Raw genomic sequence first — 23,541 nt, 5'->3', positions numbered from 1 at the left:
TATGATCGAGTTCACTTTGAAATTTGAGAGGGAAAAAATAAAATCCAATGTGTCGGTATTTCAGTGGAACAAAGGAAATTACAATGGCATGAGAGGGGAACTGGCCGAAGTTGACTGGAAAGAGACATTTGCAAGAAGGACAGCAGAGCAGCAATGGCTGGAGTTTCTGTGAAAAATGAGTGAAGTGTAGGACAGATATATTACAAATAAGAGGGAAGAAGGACACTACGATGGCTGACAAGTGAAGCCACAGCAAAAGTAAAAGCAAAAGAGAGGGCATAAAGGTGCTCAAGAAGCTTACTGTCTGAGGGTGGATAACTCTCCTGGACCTAATGAAATGTACCCTTGAGTTTTGAAGAAAGTAGCTGGAGAGACTGCGGAGGCATTAATGATCTTTCAAGAATCAATAGATTCTGATATTTTACTGGATGACTGGAAAATTGCAAATGTTACTCCGCTGTTTACGAAGAGTGGGAGGCAGCAGAAAGGAAATTATAGACCTGTTAGCCTGACATCAGTGATTGGGAAGTTGTTGGAATCGATTGTTAGGGATGAGATTATGGATTACCTAGATGCACATGACAAGATAAGCCAAAGCCAGCATGGTTTCCTGAAAAGAAAATCCTGCCTGACAAACCTACTGCAATTCTTTGAGGAAATTACAAGCAGGGTAGTCAAAGGAGATGCAGTGGACATGTGGAATTGGATTTTCAGAAGGCCTTTGACAAGGGGCCGCACATGAGGCTGCTTAGCAAGATAAGAGCCCATGGAATTACAGGGAAGTTACTAGCATGGGTGGAGCATTGTCTGGTTGGCAGAAAACAGAGAGTGGGAATAAAGGGATTCTATTCTGGCCGGCTGCTGGTTATCGATGGAGTCCCACAGGGGCCAGTGTTGGGACCGCTGCTTTTTACTGATGTATGTCAATGATTTGGACTACGGTATTAATAGATTTGTGTCTAAATTTGCCAATCATACAAAAATAGGTAGAGGAGCTGGTAATGTTGAGGAAACAGGGAGCCTGCAGAGAGACTTAGATAATTTAGGGGAATGGGCAAAGAAGTGGCAAATGAAACACAATGTTAGAAAGTGTATGGTCATGCACTTTGGTGGAAGAAATAAATGGGCAGACTATTATTCAGATGGGGAGATAATTCAAAATGCAGAGATGCAAAGGGACTTGGGAGTACTTGTGCAAGATAACCTAAAAATTAACCTACAGGTTGAGTCGGTTGTGAAGAAGGCGAATGCAATATTGGCATTCATTTCTAGAGGTATAGAATATAAAAGCAGGGTTGTGATGTTGAGGCTCTATAAGGCACACGTGAAACCACACTTGGAGTATTATATGCAGATTTGGGCTCCTTGTTTTAGAAAGGATGTACTGAAATTGGAGAGGGTTCAGAGAAGATTCACAAGAATGAATTCAGGAATGAAAGGGTTACCATATGACGAACGTTTGGCAGCTCTTGGGCTGTATTCTCTGGAGTTCAGGAGAATGAGGGGGATCTCATAGAAACATTCTGAATGTTAAAAGGCCTGAACAGAGGGCACGACTTCAGGATTGAAGGACATCCTTTTAGAACTGAGATGCGGAGAAATTACTTTAGTCAGAGGGTGGTAATTCTGTGGAATTTGTTGTCACGAGTAGCTGTGGAGGCCAAGTCATTGGGTGTATTTAAGGCAGAGATAGATAGGTTCTTGATTAGCTAGGGCAACATGGGATATCGGGTGAAGGCAGGGGAGTGGGAATGACTGGAGGAGTTGGATCAGCCCATGACTGAATGGTGGAGCAGATTCAATGGGCTGAATGGCCTACTTCTGTTCCTATATCTTATGGTCTTATTATTACTATTTTGTTTATTTTCCATCTGTATTTGCATAGTCTGTTATCTTTTGTATACTGGTTATTTGTCCACCTTGCATGCAGTCTTTCAATGATTCTGTTGAGTTTCTTTGTATTCACTGTGAGTAGCCACAAGAAAATGCATCTCAGGGTTGTATATGGTGACATATATGTACTTTGATAAAATATTCTTACTTTGCACTTTGAACTTTCATAATCAGAAAGGACTGATTTTTCTTTCCTTAGATTTATTCAGGCTTCAGAAGAGCTGTCTGGCTGTTGGCCAGCGTCATGTTTAAAATGGAGGCCAAACTAAAGACACATTGCTTCCTTAAGATGTTCAGTGGGTGAGAGTTGTTTATCTACTCATGCTCCCTTCATTAGTATTAGTTTATAGTGAATTGGAATAAAACAGATATGTTGGAATCAAAAGGACGGGCCATAAATGTGGTGAGAGAAACATTGCACGTTCATGTAATTTTATCAGATGAAATGTCATTGACCTGAAATATTAGCTGCTTCTCTCTCCATAGACACGACGTGGCCTGCTAAGGGTTTCAAAACATTCTTCCCTTTTTAAAAAAAAAATTCCAGCAGCTATGTTTTTTTTTCTTGGTGAACTGAATTCAGCTAACGGTTTTAAATCCATATTGTTCAATTTCACTTGCCCTTAGGTGAACATTTCCCAATTCTTATTAGCCTTATATCAGTGGTAAAGCTCTTGCCTTTTAGTGAGGATGTTGTGTGTTCAACACGCAATTCAAAAATTTAAAGCATGTTGAATTGAATTGACTTTTTTACTTACATCCTTCGTATACATGAGGAGTAAAAATCTTTACGTTGCATCTCCGTTCAAATGATCAATGTGCAATTATAGTAATTTATAATGAATATTATGTAGAACAGCATAGTCAATATAGCATAAAAATAGAGTTGCGTCAACATTAATTAAGCGGTCTGATGGCCTGATGAAAGAAGCCGTCCCAGAGCTTTTTGGTCCTGACTTTTATGCTGCGGTACCATTTCCCAGATGGTAGCAGCTGGAACAGTTTGTGGTTGGGGTGTCTCGGGTCTCCAATGATCCTTCGGGCCCTTTTTACACACCTGTCTTTGTTGTCACCTTAGTAAAACATGCGAGAGGGTTGGCACTATTGCAGAACTTACCCAAGGAATCCTTTGATCCCTAGGACAAAAGAGATCCAAAGATATGATTTCAAAATAATGCTAAGGAATGGAATTCTTCCTAATGTCCTGAGCAATAAAGGTGAAAAGTTCAAGGGGAACATGAAGGGAAACTTCTTCACTCAGAGGGTTGTTAGAGTGTGGAACAAGCTGCCAGTACAAATGCTGCATGCAAGCTTGATGTTTAAGAGGAGTTTGAAGAGGTACATGAATGGAGGGTTATGTATCAGTGAAGGTCAACGGGAGTAAGCAATTTAAATGGCTCAGCATGGGTTATATGGGCCGAAGGGCCTGTTTCTGTGCTGTATTTTTCTATGACTCTTTAACTCTATGTTTCAATTAACAGGAATCAATTGTAAAGCGTGGCTATTTTTACATTACTCGTTGTGGACCTTTTGCTTTGGAAGAACTGGTTTCGTTCATTACAATGGTTTTTTTTGGCAATCTGAAGCTTCATATTAATTAATACTGTTACCTTTTAATGTTGAGATGTTAAAATTGGAATTTATATTACTAAGCTGATATGGTAGGATTTGAATGTACTTTTTCAATAGCCCAGCTCATTTACAAAGCCACTACATAACCGTGTATGTGTAACATGAGACAGAAGTCTTTGAAAAGGTGTATTTAAGGCATAGATTGATAGGTATCTGAGTAGCCAGGGCATCAAAGGTTATGGTGAGAAGGTGGGGGAGTGGGACTAAATGGGAGAATGGATCAGCTCATGATAAAATGGCGGAGCAGACTCGATGGGCTGAATGGCCAACTTCTGCTCCTTTGTCTTGTCTTATGGAAAAGTATGGAGTACACTGAATAACCGATATTTCAGTTATGAAATATTTAATTATTCTTCTGATGTTAATCATCTTATAAATATAATCTAATGCATATAAATCTGAAACGAGAAAATAGTTACATTCAACCATTTAAGTTACTTCAGCACCCTTTCTGATCATTGCCATTCTATTCAATGTCTTCATGTTATTTTGATGACCATGATGTGACTAGTTATAAAAACTTAATTGTACAGATGAACATTAGTTGATCTCTGCAAAATTAGAATGTGCCATTTCCCATTAGCATCAGTTCACAGTTCGTCACTTTTTTTCTGTTTGTGTTATATATGAACAAGTATATTTTAACTCCTCCTACAAAGGCTAATTTTAATCAATTGGTGAGAACTTAACAGTCATGTCGATTTGGTTCCCAATTTACAGCTCATCAAGTTTTGCTCACCAGTTAAAGTTTCTGTTTTTGACTGCATTATAATTGTCACAGGATTGAGTTTAGCGAACGTATTGGCTTTGTACTGTATTAGGAAAGTTTATCTTTGTTGCTTTGCATTTTATTAAAACCCTATTTTGGACATAATCCATTTAAATTTCTGGTCAAAATGGGAGAAGAAATATTTTCAGAACTGATTGGTGAACACACTTTTATATAGGCTGGTTGTTCAGATGAAGGGTGGTGAATTTACAAGATGCTGGAAGTGTGAGATTTTTGATGAGGTATGGATAAATGTTAAGGCAACAGATAAAATATTATAATGCAGTGAAAAGCAACTTTTTATTTTTTTCTTCCTTAAATGTACAACCCACATTTGCACTGGTGATGGCACTTTATACACGTGTATCAACTGGCTCATAGTAGTACAATTCTTGCCCTTTTTGGGTTCCATTTACAATAAATACAGATTAAAGCATTTCCAAAAGAATTAGATGTCAGATTAATTAATTAATTGTAATTGTTATTCACTTGTAATTCTTTACTGGAATGAAGCATGCCAAGATTGTTCCTGGCTAGATGAATTTCAGCTTTTTATTTCAGTTGTTATTAGCAGGCAACAAGGAAAAAAAAAAACACAGGGACTGTGCAAAAGAACAGCACAGGTCTGATAAAAGAGGATTATCTATTTGCATTGTTCAGATAATCTCAGAGATCAGAACTGATGAAATGCTCCTGAGGAAGATATGTTCAGGATTATTTTTCATATTCAAATATTCAATCTGGGATAATATTGCTGCATATTTCTTGCAGATTTCAACATTTATTTTTGGACTTAAAGATACATTTAGTGACTTTACCTCCCACACATTTTGCAATAGGGATCATGGAAACAGAATAATTCAAGCAGAGAAGAAGATCATCTGACTCATCAAATCTGTGGAGGATCCTTATATGTAAATCCTTTCAGCTTTTTTTCTCTACTGGTTCAGCAGTAGATTCTCTATAAAATGCTTATCCCTTTCCCACTCGAAAGCAACAATAGACTCACTCTTGCAAATAGTTATTTCCAGATCATAATCACTCTCTGTGTAACAAAGCTTTCCCTACATTAATTATAAACACAAAATCATCTGCAGATGCTGGGGTCAAAGCAACACACACAACACGCTGGAGGAACTCAACAGGTCGGGCAGCATCCGTGGAAACAATGAGTCGATGTTTCGGGCCAGAACCCTTCGTCAGGACACCAGACATTAATTGTATTTTGCACCCAACATTTCAAATCTGTGTCTTCCGTTTCGTGACTCAGCCACAGAGGGACCGATCCCCTCTATTTAGCCCCCCTAAGTATGTTAGCCTAATTAAGTAGTTAATCCTTCAGTTCCAGGACCCATTGTCAGAGCTGGAAAAGTCAGAAAACAAGTTAGCTTAATGTAGCAAAGAAAGATGAAGAGATGGGTAGGTAGATACTTCATTGATTCCAAAGGAAATTACGTTGTCACAGTAGCATTACAAGTGCACAGATATACAAATCTAGAATAGAAGTAGAAAGAATAAAAAGTAAGTTACCTCAAACAGTCTAACAGGAGGAGCTCATCACTTCCCTGGCTATAGGTTGACTCATTATAGAGCCTATATAGAGCCTATAATCGGACGGAGATGAGGAGAGCTGTCGTCATTGGAGACCCTATAGTCAGGGGAGCAGGCAGGAGATTTTGTGGACGTGAGAAGGACACCCACATGGTTTGTTGCCTCTCGGGTGCCAGGGTCCAGGATGTCTCTGACCGGGTGCACAACATCCTGGTTGGTACGAGAGGGGAAAGCAACCAGAAGTCGTGATACATGTTGATACCAACGACATAGGCAGGAAGAGGGATGAGGTCATGAAGTGTGAGTTTCAGGAACTAGGCAGAAGGCAGAAGAACAGGACCTCAAAGGTGGCGTTCTCAGGATTGCTGCCAGTGCTACGTGACAGTGATGGTAAGAATTGGAGGAGATGGCAGTTGAATGCGTGGCTGAGGAGTTGGTGCAGGGAGTAGGGTTTTAGATTTTTAGATCATTGGGATCTCTTCTGGGGAAGGTGGGACCTGTACAGATTGGATCAGTTGCACCTGAACTCAAGGGGGAGCAATATCCTTGCAGGTAGGTTTGCTAGCATGGTTCGGGAGGGTTTAAACTAATTTGCAAGGGGGATGGGACCCGGAGCGATAGAGCAGTGAAAGAAGTGCATGGAGCAAAGCCAGATCTAACATATAGAGGGGCTTTGAGGAAAGAGGAGCAGAATAATGGGTGTAAAGGTAGTAAAGTAGAAGGGCTAACGTGTGTGTACCTCAATGCAAGAAGCATCGAGAACAAAGGTGATGAACCGAGAGCTTGGATACATACATGGAATTGTGATGTAGTGGCCATTACAGAGACTTGGCTGGCACCAGGGCAGGAATGGATTCTCAATATTCCTGGATTTCAGTGCTTTAAAAGGAATAGAGAGGGGGAGAAAAGGGGAGGAGGTGTGGCATTACTGGTCAGGGATACTATTACAGCTACAGAAAGGGTGGATAATGTAGCAGGATCCTCTTTATGGGTGGAAGTCAGGAACAGGAAGGGAGCAGTTACTCTGTTGGGGGTATTCTATAGGCCCCCCTGGTAGCAGCAGAGATACAGAGGAGCAGATTGGGAGGCAGATTTTGGAAGGGTGCAAAAATAAAAGGGTTGTTAACATGGGTGACTTTAACTTCCCTAATATTGATTGGCACCTGATTAGTTCCAAGGGTTTAGATGGAGCAGAGTTTGTTAAGTGTGTCCAGGATGGATTTCTGTCACAGTATGTGGACAGGCTGACTAAGGGGAATGCCATACTGGATCTAGTACTAGGTAATGAACCGGGTCAGGTGACAGATCTCTCAGTGGGTGAGCATCTGGGGGGCAGTGACCACCGCTCCCTGGCCTTTAGCATTATCATGGAAAAGGATAGAATCAGAGAGGACAGGAAAATTTTTAATTGGGGAAGGGCAAATTATGAGGCTATAAGGCTAGAACCTGTGGGTGTGAATTGGGATGATGTTTTTGCAGGGAAATGTACTGTGGACATGTGGTCGATGTTCAGAGATCTCTTGCAGGATGTTAAGGATAAATTTGTCCCGGTGAGGAAGATAAAGAATGGTAGGGTGAAGGAACCATGGGTGACAAGTGAGGTGGAAAATCTGGTCAGGTGGAAGAAGGCAGCATACATGAGGTTTAGGAAGCAAGAAAAGAGCTTAAGAAAGGGCTGAGAAGAGCAAGAAGGAGGAGTGAGAAGGCCTTGGCGAGTCGGGTAAAGGAAAACCCCAAGGCATTCTTCAATTATGTGAAGAACAAAAGGATGACAGGAGTGAAGGTAGGATCGATTAGAGATAAAGGTGGGAAGATGTGCCTGGAGGCTGTGGAAGTGAGCGAGGTCCTCAATGAATACTTCTCTTCGGTATTCACCAATGAGAAGGAACTTGATGACAGTGAGGACAATATGAGTGAGGTTGATGTTCTGGAGCATGTTGATATTAAGGCAGAGGAGGTGTTGGAGTTGTTAAAATATATTAGGATGGATAAGTCCCTGGGGCCTGACGGAATATTCCCCAGGCTGCTCCACGAGGCGAGGGAAGAGATTGCTGAGCCTCTGGCTAAGATCTTTATGTCCTAGTTGTCCACGGGAATGGTACTGGAGGATTGGAGGGAGGTGAATGTTGTCCCCTTGTTCAAAAAAGGTAGTAGAGATAGTCTGGGTAACTATAGACCAGTGATGGTGGGAAAGCTGTTGGAAAAGATTCTTAGAGATAGGATCTATGGACATTTAGAGAATCATGGTCTGATCAGGGACAGTCAGCATGGCTTTGTGAAGGGCAGATCATGTCTAACAAGCCTGATAGGGTTCTTTGAGGAGGTGACCAGGCATATGGATGAGGGTAGTGCAGTGGATGTGATCTATATGGATTTTAGTAAGGCATTTGACAAGGTTCCACATGGTAGGCTTATTCAGAAAGTCAGAAGGCGTAGGATCCAGGGAAGTTTGGCCGGGTGGATTCAGAATTGGCTTGCCTGCAGAAGGCAGAGGGTGGTGGTGGAGGGAGTACAAATCAGATTGGAGGGTTGTGACTAGTGGTGTCCCACAAGGATCTGTTCTGGGACCTCTACTCTTTATGATTTTTATTAATGACCTGGATGTGGGGGTAGAAGGGTAGGTTGGCAAGCTTGCAGATGACACAAAGGTTGGTGGTGTTGTACATAGTGTAGAGGTTTGTCGAAGATTGCAGAGAGACATTGGTAGGATGCAGAAGTGGGCTGAGAAGTGCAGATGGAGTTCAACCTGGAGAAGTGTGAGGTGGTACACTTTGGAAGGACAAACTCCAAGGCAGAGTACAAAGTAAATGGCAGGATGATTAGTAGTGTGGAGGAGCAGAGGGATCTGGGGGTACATGTCCACAGATCCCTGAAAGTTGCCTCACAGGTAGATAGGGTAGTTAAGAAAGCTTATGGGGTGTTAGCTTTCATAAGTGGAGGGATAGAGTTTAAGAATCACGATGTAATGATGCAGCTCTATAAAACTCTTGTTAGGCCACACTTGGAGCACTGTGTCCATTTCTGGTCACCTCACTATAGGAAGGATGTGGAAGCATTGGAAAGGGTACAGAGGAGATTTACCAGGATGCTGCCTGGTTTAGAGAGTATGGATTATGATCAGAGATTAAGGGAGCTAGGGCTTTACTCTTTGGAGAAAAGTAGGATGAGAGGAGACATGATAGAGGTTACAAGATATTAAGAAGAATAGATAGAGTGGATAGCCAGCACCTCTTCTCCAGGGAACCACTGCTCAATACAAGAGGACATTGCTTTAAGGTAAGGGGTAGGAAGTTCAAAGGGGATATTAGAGGAAGATTTTTTACTCAGAGAGTGGTTGGTGCGTGGAATGTACTGCCTGAGTCAGTGGTGGAGGCAGATACACTAGTGAAGTTTAAGAGACTACTAGACAGGTATACGGAGGAATTAAAGGTGTGGGGCTATATGGGAGGCAGGGTTTGAGGGTCGGCACAACATTGTGGGCTGAAGGGCCTGTAAAGAGCTGCACTATTCTATGTTCTATGTTCTAATAGCAGAGGGTAAGAATGGCCTCAGATAGCTCTCTTTGGAGCAGTGCAATTTTCTTAGTCTGTTACTAAAAGTGCTCCTCTGTTCAGCCAAGGTTGCATGCAGAGGTTGAGAAACATTGTCCAGAATTGCCAGGATTTTCTGTAGGGTCCTTTGTTCTAACAGAGCCTCCAGTGTGCCCAGTGTGCCCAGTTTGACTCCCATAACAGAGACAGCCTTTCTAATCAGTTTGTTGAGTCTGTTGGCATCACCCGTGTTAATGCCATTGCCCCAGCTCACCACCTCATAGAAGATTGCACTGGCAATAGCAGACTGGTAGAACATGTGAAGAGGAGGCCTGCGTACTCCAAATGACCTCAGTCTCCTCAGGAAGTAGATGTGACTCTGGCCCTTCTTGTACACAGCCTCTGTGTTGGTGCTCCACTCAAGTCTGTCATCCAGGTGCTCCCCTAGGTACTTGCAGGTCCTCACCACATCCACATCCTCACCATCAATAGTAACAGGGAGCAGTGCAGGCTTAGTCTTCTTTAAGTCCATCACCATCTCCTTTGTCTTATAAATGAGACAAGGAAGAGGGAATGGATAGAATAAGGGGATTTTTTTCTGAATAAAGTGAGAGTGGATAACCTAAAGAGCAATTAATGGGGAAGTTAATAGCAGATTCATCATGAACTACAATAGAGGGTGTAGCATGGAAAGAAATTCTTGGCCCATGCTGACCATCAATAATCCCAATTCTATTACTCACCTACACACTAGGTGCAATTTACAGTGACCAAATAACCATACAGCTTTCTAATGTGGGTGGAAACTGTTGTCAATTTAATATTTCAGTAACATTTGAGTAATATTGTAAATATATTATTAGATTGAGCATTCTTGTTCATTTAAATAATTCATTATGGATTACATGTAAAATTATGTGAATAGCATCTGTCACCATGTCATCATGTCATAATTGCGCACCTTGCATAAAGTAAAAATGTAACTAAGACATGCATTCTCAGCTCCGTGTTTTTCCTTTCAATTAGTTTTATGTTTTAGAGTTACAAAACATAGAAGTGCCGATGAGGAACTTTTAAATGAACCTGAGATAGCCACCTACCTGTTAAAGTGCAGCAAGACACTCGAGGTAAGATATGCACAGCGAGAACATTTGAGTTTTAAAAAGCAGCACAGCATGTGCTTCTTCGTGAAGGGACAGAGACAGTCGAGTTAAAAAAAAAATCAAAAAACAGAAGAACTCACGGGTTAAAAAAAGAAGTGGCTGGCTACATCAGAAATATAGATGAGTTTGATTGGACAAGAGATAACTGGCTATTGTATACTGAATGATATGAGCTGTATTTTGAAGCAAATGAAAGAGCCAATGAAAAGCAAGTGCCACTTTTGCTGAGTGCATTGAGTTTAATGACATACAGTTTGATTAGATGCTTAACTGCTCGAGCCAAACCAGATGAAATGAACTTTGCTGATATCATGAAAGCAATGCAGGAATATTTAAAACTGAAACCATTGTCCATTGGAGAACACTTTAGGTTTCACAAGCAGCATCAAAAGGAAGGGGAGTCCATTTAATCTCATGTGACTGGATTGAAGAAATTGTCTGAGCATTGTCAGTTCAATGATAGGTTTAAGGATGGACTGAGCGTTTGTTTAGTTTGCGGAATCTTAGAAAACATTCAAAAATGGACCACAGCTTAGCTTGAAAAGAGTAATTAAATAGCAGTATCAATGAACTGGCAGATAGAGATGCAACTGAGTTGCAGACAGGAATGAAAGTGAGCGTGAAAAAATTGCAACGTCTAAACAGAAACCAGTCTGGCTGAACAAATTATGTTACCGTGGTGGCAGGGGCTCAGTTGCTGAAGCACCTTCAATTACTCCAAAAGCTATACGTTTTAAAACATGGAACAGGCCCTGAGACCAGAAAAATTAGACCTCAGTCCACAAACACCTGAAGCTGGAAACACTTTCGAACTCTGGCTGGCCTGCTTCGAAGCGTATCTAGAGGAGATTAAAGCGACCGACCCCGTAGCGAAGCGCAGAGTTCTACTCTCCAGGGTCAGTCCACGGGTTTATTCGCTGATCAGAGACCAGCCGAACTACAACGGCGCAATGAACGCACTCAAAAGGCAATACCTGCGGCCGATAAACAGCGTCTATGCTCGGCACCGTTTAGCGACACGGCAACAACGCCCCGGGAAATCGAGTGCTGAGTTCGTCCAGGCCCTACGGACGCTCGTGCGAGCCTGCAATTGCCAGGAGCTGACGGCGGTGCAGCATGCAGAACTCCTAGTGAGAGACGCCTTCGTCACGGGAACCAGGTCAGTGTACGTGCGCCAGCGGGCGCTGGAAAAAGCCGATCTTACCCTAAATTCGGCGATGGAGCTGGCTGATACATTGGAGGCCGCTCTGCATAACTCCGAGGCTCTCCAGGCACGTGATCCTCCTATGGCCTTGTGGGTGCCGCAGACCCCGCAACCTGCTGGCGAATCGACTTCGGTTGCCGCCAGTCGTGAGTCCGCGAAGTGCTACTTCTGCGGACTGGAGAAGCACCCCCGGAAACACTGCCTGGCCTGACAAGCTACCTGCTCCAGCTGCGGAAAGAAGGGCCACTTCGCCAAGGTCTGTACGTCAAAACCGCGAGCGAGATCGAGCAGCGCCGCGTGCGAGACGTGGGGGTCGCCATCTTCCCTGCACACTGTCACCACGTGCGAGACATGGGGGCCGCCATCTTCCCTGCCGCCATTTTCCCTGCACGCCACCACCACATGCGAGACATGGGGGCGGCCATCTTGGTCACTGCCACCTCCCACCGCCTACGACCAACGGGTGCTCACGGGGCACCCCACCACGCCGGACCAAGACAGCGACCCCACCCTGGCTTCCGTGACCCTCGACCAAAGCACTCCCCACCAGCTCGCAAGGTCAATAATGGACATCCTGGTGGAGGGGCACAGGACAAGCTGCCTGATTGACACAGGCAGCATGGAGAGTTTTATCCACCCGGCCACGGTACGGCGAATAAAATTGAAGCACCTTCAATTACTCCAAAAGACTGAGGTTTGGTAAAATACTGAAAGGCTTTTATTCGCTGTACAATACGACCTCCACAGTGAGTGTCTGCCCCCGGACTGAGGGGGAGGGGCAAGGTGAACACCTTTATACAGGACTCTGTGGGAGGAGCCACAGGGGCAGTCAGCAGAGGGGTGTGTCCAGACAGGCAACCGAGTTACAACATATATACATGGTTTACCACATTTGCACCAGACAAATGCAGGTTTAAAGGTGAAACTTGCAGAAGGTATAACAAAGTAGGACACCTACAAAGAGCATGATGGGCAGACAAAAAATAAATGGACTGCACAGGATAAAGAAAAAGATAGAAAGTGAAGTTACAGTTTAAAAAGAGCACTAATCTGAATGAAATTGATGGAAAATCTGAATTACAATGTGAAAACTAACAGGAGACAAGCAATATGGCTTACACCAGAATTGAACAACAAATAAATTGAAAATGGAATTGGACACTGGCTCAGCTGCTTAAGTCATTCCACAAAATAAGTTTGAATGGCATTTCAAAGATACTGAACTGAAGCCTGCAGATATCCAGCTAAAAACTTATACTGGAGGAAAGACACTGTAACTCCTGTGGGAATGACATTCGTAACAATTAAATACAACAACCAAAAAGTCACATTGGGCTTGTATGTGGCAAAAATAGGTCGGTCATCATTGTGGGATCATGACTGGCTGAGACAATTACAACTTGATCAGAGATCCATCTACAATTTGCATGCCACATCCCCTGCAACAGATGCAACTGAAAATGAATTCAGAAAAGTACTGGGTGATGCCACAGCAGTGTTCAAAGGTGGCATTGAAAAACAGTGTTAAATGAAAATGCCACACCCAAGTTTTACAAAGCCTTATAGCATCCATGACAAAGTAGCTAATGAGCTATATGGATGGAGGCTGAAAATATTCTTTGCAAGGTTGAGTGGAGTCCATGGGCAACACCACTGGTCCCAAAAGCCATGAGGAATGTGTCTGTCAGGACCTGTGGTGATATTAAGGTCACCATAAACCCAGTACTGAAAATAGACCAATACTCCTTTCCCAGGATAGAGAATATCTTTGCAAACCTTTCTGGAGGGAAACACTTCAGCAAAGGGGAGTTACCTGAGGCTTACCCACAGATGGAGATGGAAGAAGAGTCCAAACTGTTTCTCACAATAAATACTCACAAAGTGCTCTATCACTATAATAGGCTTATTTCTGGAGTAGCATCTGCACCTGTGCTCTGGCAGTAAGCTATAGACCACATACTGCAAGGCTGCCCAGGCAGTCAATGTTACCTGGATGACATCACTGTTACCCATAAGGATATTAAGGAACATCTCAAAAATCTCAAGGCAGTGTTAACAAGATTAGAAAATTATGGGCTCAGAGCATGACACAACAAGTGCAAATTCTTTAAACTAAGCATCACTTACTGTGGTCACACCATTGGTGCACAAGATTTACATGAAAATGCTGATTAAAATTCAAGCAATGCTGCAACGCAGAGCCCGCGGCCGTTCCAAATTGATATCGATATCTGTTAACTAGGGGGCCGTGCACAATCTTGATTTGATGGCGACAGCTGTGAGAAGCGCGGAGGAACATCTGGAGAAACTTCTGAAATGCCCGCTTCGCTGCCGCTGCTACTGTGCGATCGAGAATCTCCGGAGGGGAAGGCCCCAAATCCTTGGCTTTGCCTGTTGCCCTTTGCTGAGGCCGGGGTCGAAGCGCTTGTCAGAGATGGTGCTCGGTGTCAGAGAGCTGGTCGGAGGCTCGGAGTCTTCGGATGGAGTCGGGTCGGACTGTGGTCAGATGCTTCCAGGATGCTGCATCGGCAAGTTTGTGGCACTGGAGGTTTACTGTCTGCGTGAGATGATGGGACTTTCGAGAGACTTTGAGACTTTTACCGTGCCCGTGGTCTGTTCTTATCAAATTACGGTATTGTTTTGCACTGTTGTAACTATATGTTTAATTATGTGGTTTTTGTCAGTTTGTAAGTCGGTTTGTCATGTGGTTCTGTGATATCATTCTGGAAAAAACATTGTATCATTTCTTAATGCATGCATTACTAAATGACAATAAAAGAGGACTGCGTGTCCTCATAATCTAATACCCCAAAGCCAAAGAACATGTCACATTTGCAGTCCTTTTTAGGATTTGTCAATTACTATACCAAGTTCCTGCTAAACCTTGCTACTGTCCTCCACCTCTTGAACTCATTACTACAGATGGAAAGAAATGGTAATGGAGAAAACAGCTTGTGGTGGCTTTGAAAAAGACAAAGGAAATGGTGATGTCAGAGACTGAACTCACACATTATGAGCTACATCATCCAGTAAAGCTTGCCTGTGATGTTTTGTCTTATGGTATGGGAGCAGTCATGTCACATGTGATAAAGTGATGGAAGTGAATGCCCTATATAGCCTTGGCATCATGTTTCCTTTCAGCTGCCGACAAAAATTACACTCAGATTGACAGAGAGGCCTTGATTCTGGTTTGGGCAGCAAAAGTTTCAACCAGTACTTGAATGGAGTGAGTATGTATGGAGTTTACCCTCATTACTGACCGTCACCCACTGGTGTCCATTTTCATTCCACAGAAGGGTGTTCCACTAACAGCACCAGCATGAATACAGAGATGGGCTCTGTTTCTCGGAAGACACAATTACAAGATCAATTCATGAGGACAACTAATCATGGAAACTAATCAATGACAACTAATCACGGAAATGCCGATGGAGCATCCTGGAGAAAGGTGTCCTGAGCCATCAGAACCACCTCCTGCAGTCCCTGGGTCAACTCCTACAACCACCTCAGTGGAGGCTCCAGAACCCGAGATTGTTTCAGAGCCACAAATCTTACCTGCTAACAGAGTGATTCCCCTTGCCAGGGAAGGCGATATCCCACAGGAGTAAGAAATCCTCCACAGTGATAAAATCTTTAGGCCTGAATGGGACAATTTTACATTTACTATGCTGTGCATGTCTATATAGTGATTGTATTATGTCGTATACTCTGTATGTAAGTTGAGAAGCATTCTATCATGAGTTGGAGTTTATTGCTAAGCAGGGAGGAGTGTTATTTATTTAATATTTCTGTAATATTTGGGTAATATTGTAAATAGTTGTTGATTAAACATTCTTGTTCATTTAAATAACTCTTTACAGTGTATACAGTGTATAAAAGTACATGAATGGCATACGTCATTGTGCCACCATGTCATGAGTATATCACCTAAGGTAAAAATAAAACTAAGACATGAATTCCCAGCTCCATGTTTTTGCTTTCAATTAGTTTTAGTCATAGTCATAGTCATAGTCATACTTCATTGATCCCGGGGGAAACTGGTTTTCGTTACAGTTGCAACCATAAATAATTAAGTAGTAATAAAACCATAAATAGTTAAATAGTAATATGTAAATTATGCCAGGAAATAAGTCCAGGACCAGCCTATTGGCTCAGGGTGTCTGACCCTCCAAGGGAGGAGTTGTAAAGTTTGATAGCCACATGCAGGAATGACTTCCTATGACGCTCTGTGCTGCATCTCGGTGGAATGAGTCTCTGGCTGAATGTACTCCTGCACCCAACCAGTACATTATGTAGTGGATGGGAGACATTGTCCAAGATGGCATGCAACTTGGACAGCATCCTGTTTTGGAGGATTATGTTTTGGAGTTACAGGACATAACAGAAACCAGAGGGCTTGGATAAATCCATGTGGTCGCAGCAGGAATGTACAGATTCTAAGTAGGTGGTGTGTAGGTTTGCTGGAATTGTAAAGCAATAGCCCTATTCCTCTGTGCCTCTTGATTATCTTGCAGAAGGCTTTAGTTGGCTTTTCCACGTTTCTCATCAGCTTTAAGTGTTAATGGCTCTATATTCATTTTGTACATGGAAGTGACATTAGTGAACTGGCCATTGTAAGAAGCAAGGTAAGGAGAAGAAAGCACACATGTTGAGACAAAAGTAGGAAGAAGGTTTTCCAGTTACTTTAAATAACAGCAAAACTCCATCACATTAAATGTAAAGCATTGCTCCCTCACTGTAAAGCAAGTAACTTGGTATAAGTCACAAGCTTTTGTTTGAATAACTGTCTAGAACTGAATTAATGAAAAACAATGTAACCACATTAAAAGCATACATAAACGGTCAGCGGATGCTAACTTTTTTGCTCCATGACTAGCTGTCAGGACAATAGATGCTAATGTTGTATTGTGGAATTTTGCTTTCACTAAGCATTCCAGCTCTGGTGAAGAATCTGTTAAGAAAAATATTGCAAAAATACCTACAGTTTTAGGCCTAAATAACAGAAACCTTTGTGATTAATATCATGCCACACATATATATATATATAATCAGTATTTAGGATGCAAGCAGAATATAAAATTATCTAAGTAGCCTACAGCCTTCAGTCTCATTCTTGATGGATCCACAGACTTATATGATAAACCACAACTAGCAATATTTGTATTCTACATTTCCATGGATAAAACTGTGGAAGAAGAAATGTTGCATTTAATGGATGTAGACATGAAGACTATATCTGCATGAGAATGCTTTCATAGATACTTTGAAGACAATTAGATAACACTGGAAGATAACTATTGTATAACCTTGTCATTGTTACAATGGCTGAAACACCTGTAAGCAAAGAAGAAAGCAAATATTTTTCAGATGTTTGAAGCACAATTCCATATTTTCCAAATTTCACTATATTTATTACAACATCCATTACAAACATCTTGCAAACAGATAATTGGTAATTGTTAATTGGCATATTGTTATCACACATACTAAGGTACAGTGAAATGCCTTTGTTTGCATGCCACCCAGACAGACTAATCTATATATACCTATAAGTACATTGGTGTCATACAAAAGGGAAAAAGTCCAATTGCAAAATATTGAGCACATGTTAGAAAATTATTCTAGAAAATTACAGTTTCATTTAGTCAAACAAAAAACCTCATCTACAATTCAAACAAATCACCAAGGAGTTGAAACTTATAGATGACAATAACTGCATTGTGAGGTTGTTATTGACCATCAATGTCTTCAATAGGTTTGTAGAACTGTTGGAAGAGAGTGTTGCTTTCCTTAAAAATAGAAAAAGCCCTACCAACAATTTGAAGGTAGTTTTCACTGGTATTAATGGCTTTCTACATCTTAGTACTTAGTCTTCACTTTGCAGTAAAACCTTAATCTTCTTTAAAGAGACTAATAAGAGACTACTCACTTTTCTCCCTCAGTACTATGCTGAGCACATTATCACAAATTGAAGGGAAAGATTATAAAATTGAAGATGCAAACATAAATTACAGGGAACATTTGATGACTTTCAGGATTTGAAGACTTGTAGAAGTGAAGATTCTCTTTTACCTTGTAAATATATAGGTGTAAGCAGTGAAGGTTGTCTAACTCCCAAAGATAAGAGTATAGAAACATTTACCTTACAAATGTAGTTTTTGAACTCTGAGAGGGCTGCCTCTAAAGATTCAATTCTGAAAGCAGGTGCCGGGGGAGAAGTATCCTCAGCTTTGGACCACTGAGGGACACGTTTCATTTTTATCGTAAGGCACTGAAGTGAATTGGGTGAAACGCTAACAAATGGGATTCACTTAATGGACATTTTGTTCAGCGTGGACCATTGGGGCATGGGGTCTATTTCTGTGCTGCATGGCTCTATAACTGAAACATTCAGAAAAATGTAGCATAAAACACAATAAAAATACTGTCAGCCTCATGAATCACCTAGACCTTGCATTGGAGTCCGGTGATTAAACTGCTGTGTGTGTCACTTTGTAATCGGACAGTTTGATATCTTCCTGCTCATCACAAGGGGAGGTCTTGATCTGTAGCACTGTGCAAGACAGGGGTAGTTCACTGTTGCTTACATCAGTAGATTATTTCCTTATTGCATAAAATCACTTGGAAGTAAATTATCCCTTTGTTGTAAAAATAAAATTGGAGTTCCCTCAATGAAAGTGGGGCATCAGATCAAAATTGGAAAAGGATCAAGTCCTGACCTTCCTACCAACCCAACAGCCACAACAGATAGGAGGCAACGAGGTACATAGATTTCCATAATCCAGTGTTCACATCTGGATGCCTCTGTTACTGCTGATCTTAGTAACAGATCATGGAAGTCAGATCAATGTGTCAAAAATTTCTGCACATCCATTCAAGGTCACCCTTTGCATTCTCTACTTCTCTGCATTTTATATGCCTTTGTCACAAATTTACAAGTGCCCTACTAATTCGGAGTGGTGACCTGTACGGGTCTGCAACCAATCTTCAGTTCTAGACTCGATCCTTCTCAATGGACTGACACTCATTCCTCTGAGGCACAATATCAGATCAGCTGGCGGCTTCCAGGAGGTAGGATTACTGTCGTGCTTTATACAGCTCTGAAGCACCAGCATCAAGGAAATGAAGAGTCACGATGACAACAGTTGAGGCTTGTGAGGTACAAGTCATATCAAGTCATATGCAGCACTCACACCTAGAACCTAAGAGGATTTAGAGCACAAACTCAGTTCACCAGGCATATTGTGTCTGTGGATACAAGAGACTGCAGGTGCTGGAATCTAGAGCAAAGCACAAAAAACCAGAGGAACTCAATGGTGCAGGCAACACTAATGGAGGGAGATAAGATAGTCATTGTTTTTTAGTCTGTGTTGGTCATAAAAGAGCAGCAGACTTTGATCCATGGCTCTGCAGGTTCATACTCTTCAAATACGCATCTCAATATCTTTTAAGCGTGACCAGTGTTTCTGTATTTACCATTCATACAGGCAATGAGTAACAGGTCCCCACCACACTCCAGATGAATATTTTCTCCTCATCTTCCTTTAATTCTTCTACCACCAACTTTAATTATCTTCTGATATTTGACCCCTCACTGTGTGGGTCACTCTGTGATTTGCTGAATGGTTGTACTGTAGAGCGTTGTGCTCACCACTACACTTTACGGTACAAGCAACTTGAGTTCATTCCTGCTGCTGTCTATGAGGAGTTTGTATGTTCTCCCTATGACCGCGTGGGTTTCCTTCGGGTACTCCGGTTTCCTCCCACAGTCCAAAGACATACTGGCTGGTAGGTTATTTGGTCATTGTAAATTGTCCCATGATTAGGCTAGTGTTAAATTGGAGATTGCTGGGTGACATAGCTTGAAGGGCCAGAAGGGCCTATTCTACGCTCCATCATAATAAATACGTAAAATGTCCCTTCCGTCTGAAGCAACAACAGGTCATGACATGAGTGCTTGTGTAAAGCTGAGGTTAGCTTCCATGGGGAACAGACATGTTCCACGCGGAACTCACTGCAAGGCAGATACTGGGGAGTCTTCCATTCTCTTGGGCACTTTCAGGAAAGTTTGTCAAAGCCCCTGCCCATTTGTCAAGGCTCATACCAGGCAGGAAGTAAATATCTAGATCACCTGGACTCCATAAGGCTGAAGCAATTGTGAAATGTGAAATAAAAAAAATTAGGTCTGATCTGAGTAACAACCAAAGTGACTTCAATGCCCTTCTGTCACTGCCTGGGACAACTGAGCCCAGAGTGTGAACTGGTATGATGAGGAGTGTTTCCAGTCTGCTGTTTCAGTGGTGAGTTGTGTTCATCTGTAACCTTCAAGAAAAAAGGAATAACACCTGTTAATATAATTCCATGTGTATGGATGATGTGGCCACTATGATAATGTGAGCAGGTACAAGATGTGTGTGTGTGTGTGTGTGCGCCTGTGTGTCTGTGTGTGTGTGTGTGTGTGCGGGTGTGTGTGTGTGTGTGTGTGTGTGTGTGTGTGTGTGTATTTGCATTTTCAGCCCTTCCCACTAGCTTCTGTTTAGCTTGTGATGTCATGGCACCATGACATCATCAGATAAATCTAGTGCGCGGTAACCAAGCAGTCTCTTTTTGTCTCCGGTCATTGTGGACCAGGTAGAGGAGGGTGCCATAGAAATCCTAGAGAGTGAGGGTGTGCTGCAGTGCAGAGGGTCTGGGCACACACTTTAGATAAATATTTGCCACTGTGTGTATGTTTAGCGTCTGCTTCATCCTGCCAATTGGGCGCTCAATTTAGATAAGTATCTGTAACCAAGTGTAGCTTGAGGGTTTACTGAATGTTTAGTGTCTGTTTTGTCTTGTAAATAAATAGTTAACCTACTTACTGTTTGTTTCTTCTGTCTCAACTCACTGAACCCACAAACCTGATTTCCCACAACTATTACACTGAGCTCTTTCCTATGGTTTGTCCGGTGCTGTCATTGTTGCATTCTGTGTTGCCAAGTTGCACAATGCCTTCCAACAATGATAGAATTCAGTGGTCACCTTCACAACTCCCTCCCAATCTTTAGTGGGGTGAATATGGTGTCAGTTAATCCTGATCAATTACTACAGCTGAATGCACACACAAAATTGCCCGCACTTACAGTATATATGCCAATGTGAAAACATTATCATTAACACCCTTGGAGTAGTTGAGTCCTGACTGTAAAAATTGTAGCCCGAGAATGATGGGGCAAAATAGTGGTTTATCCACATGGTGACATTTTAGCAGGTGTATTTGTGAACCAACAATCTTTACTGCTCATTAATAACTTCAGATAGGTTACAAACATTTTCTTTAAGCTGAATAATGTATGTGTACTGACCTACAAGGAAACCAATGAATGTGAACAAACATTAAAGGTTAACTAAGCTTCAGGCAGGGAATCATCATTTCTTCTGAAGAACTATTGATTTTCCCTGTTATGAAATCATGAAAAAACTTGCTTCCAGTACAATACTTATCATCAGGAATACATTTTAAAAATAAGATTCTATTTAATTCAAGGTTAGAGAAGAACACATAAATACAAAATTAAAACTAGGAAGTTCAAAAATTGCCTCGGTATATTGCAAACCATAAAACAATAGGACAGTCCAATTTAAGTAAGGATATCACATACTTCGAATTGACTTGTATGCCTTCTTCAGTTCCACTAGATGGGGCACTATATTTACTTTAGAAAGGTTCTGCGTGAAATATTCTCTTATTGTCAGGCAAGGCAACATTGAAGAGGTGGGGGTGTAGAGTCTGGTGACATTTAGTTGTCTGGGAAGGATTTCAATATCAATACTTGAGAAGTAAAATTTAATTTACCTTTGCATCATGTGTTATTGGTGAGCACTTCAGGCTGAATACTGGTCCAAGACATCTGACATTCTCCACAGTAAACCTTTATCTAGTCTCAAAGGCAGTCCTTCCCACGCAGCAGAAATATGCATTGTTAATCACCTCCACTTTCTGTACTTTGATATTGAATGTATTTTTTTCTTTTTTATTTGTGCTGGATTTGCAAACAAGCAGAGGGAAAAGACAATACATTAGAAGTCTAAGCCCAAATAAGTGTTTTAGGTGTGGGGTTATATAGCTAGTTAGATTTCAAATTGCAAATTTCATCATAATCATTTAATTAACAGTTCAAATAAAGGAAAGGTTTCTCAGGAAGGGACTTTGGTTTCAACATTCATTGTGTGATTTTTTTAAAGTTCAGCCATGGTGCTGTTTTTTAGCTGCGAACCTTTTTAATTTGGGCCTCCTCATTGTTCCCTATGGTGTTGATTGTGACTCGCTAATATTCAGATACAACAGTTTACGCGTATCAGTGTCTTCATGTGGCATAGCAAAGACAGAAATTACAGCTGAGTAGGAAGAGAGAGCATCTATCAGAGGTGCGCAAAGCCATGATCAGAGAGGCTGTTTTTAAGGAGGCTTCTGAAGGTGGAGAAATGTAAAGGCAGAGTTGTTTAGAAAGAAGATTCAAAAATGTATGCTTGATATGTCTTGCAAAATCCAGCACAGATGGTAAACTGCAGGGTGAGGGAACGCACAGCTGCCAGAACTGGAGGAGCAGAACAGCACAGCGTTGTAGAGCTGGAGACAATACAGCCTGGAGGGATTTGTAGATGAGTGCTAAGATTTAGAATTCTATGTGCTGAGATATGGGGTGTTAATGTAGGTTGGCAGGGGCAGCTGTGATGGATGGACATGTGCATCAAATTTTAATTATGTGCTGCGCTTTTCTACTATATCTCTCCTATGACATTGTGAAATCTGTGCTGACGGTGGCCCTTTAATATCAAGCTGAGTTCAGCTTTACCACAAAAGGCAGCTGCAGTAGGAGTAATTTTCCAACTTATGTTCTTCCATCAGGGATCATCACCTATCTGCAGTGTGCATGGGAAATCACAAGGCTGGGCTGTGTTTTTTGCCCTGATTGGTGATGATAATCAAATCTTGCTAATGTCTTAGAACAGATAATTATAGTGTAGTAAGGAAAGTTTCAAATTACTTTGGCATTTTTACATAACTGAAGGCCAGAGGAGAATTTATTGGGCATTACCTACGCTTTCTGTACCTTCACCAAGAAAAAAGTTTTACCAACCTAAACCCTAACTTAGGTAGCCTCTCAAACATATTTGCCCTCTGTTGGATTTGGAGCATTTAGAACTGTAGGAGTAGAACAGATTAGAGCTGACCAACTCCAGCATTGTTGCAATATTTATGCATCATAACTTAAGAGTTGGCTGCCAAATTTGGAGATAGAAGACTGAGTCTTTGTGGGACATCCATAAGAAGGAACAGGGAATGTTCCGATCATGCTGGTGAGAGCAATCAAAATTTATTTTGAATATTGGACTCAAAATGGTGGGGTGAGATAAAACAATGTAAATAACAAGTTCAAGATCGTCACTTAAGACCAGAAGACCATTAGATATGGGAGTAGAATTAGGTCATTTTGCCCATCAAGTTTGCTCTGCCATTTCACCATGGCTGATCCAATTTTCTTCTCAGCCCCAGTCTCCTGCCTTCTCCCCATATCCCTTCATGCGCTGACCAATCAAGAATCTATCAGCCTCTGCCTTAAATATGCATAAAGACTTGGCCTCCACAGCTGCTTCTGGCAAAGAATTCCACAGATACACCATTTTCTCTAGCTAAATAAATTCCTTCTCAACCATAAGCACTGAGATACAAACGATAAATAATCAGGCTTAAAACAATAATAATAGGAAAAGTTTCAAATTTCCTATGGCATTTTTAAATTTCAGGACACTCATGAA

This window comes from Mobula birostris, chromosome 3 (genome assembly GCF_030028105.1).
Source record: "Mobula birostris isolate sMobBir1 chromosome 3, sMobBir1.hap1, whole genome shotgun sequence".
NCBI classification, from domain to species: domain Eukaryota; kingdom Metazoa; phylum Chordata; class Chondrichthyes; order Myliobatiformes; family Myliobatidae; genus Mobula; species Mobula birostris.
This window is presented reverse-complemented; position numbering follows the sequence as displayed.